The sequence below is a fragment of the Theropithecus gelada genome, chromosome 1, assembly GCF_003255815.1.
Source record: "Theropithecus gelada isolate Dixy chromosome 1, Tgel_1.0, whole genome shotgun sequence".
NCBI classification, from domain to species: Eukaryota; Metazoa; Chordata; class Mammalia; order Primates; family Cercopithecidae; genus Theropithecus; species Theropithecus gelada.
This window is the reverse complement of record NC_037668.1, coordinates 22,989,162-22,989,529: the sequence shown is the minus strand read 5'-3', so window position 1 is coordinate 22,989,529 and position 368 is coordinate 22,989,162.

Below are 368 nucleotides of genomic sequence, written 5' to 3'. Positions count from 1 at the left end.
TTTCTTTCTTTCTTTCTTTCTTTCTTTCTTTCTTTCTTTCTTTCTTTTCTTTCTTTCTTTTTTCTTTCTTTCTTTCTTTCTTCTTTTTTGACAGAGTCTCCTTCTATTGCCCAGGTTGGAGTGTAGTGACATGATCTCAGCTCACTGTAACCTCCGCCTCCTGGGTTCAAGTGATTCTCCTGCCTCACCCTCCCGAGTAGCTGGGGTTATAGGTGTGTACCACCATGCCTGGCTAATTTTCTGTTTTTCAGTAGAGATGGGGTTTCACCATGCTGGCCAGTCTTGTCGAACTCCTGACCTCGTGATCTGCCCACCTCGGCCTCCCAAAGTATAGGGATTACAGGTGTGAGCCACCACACCCAGCTGCC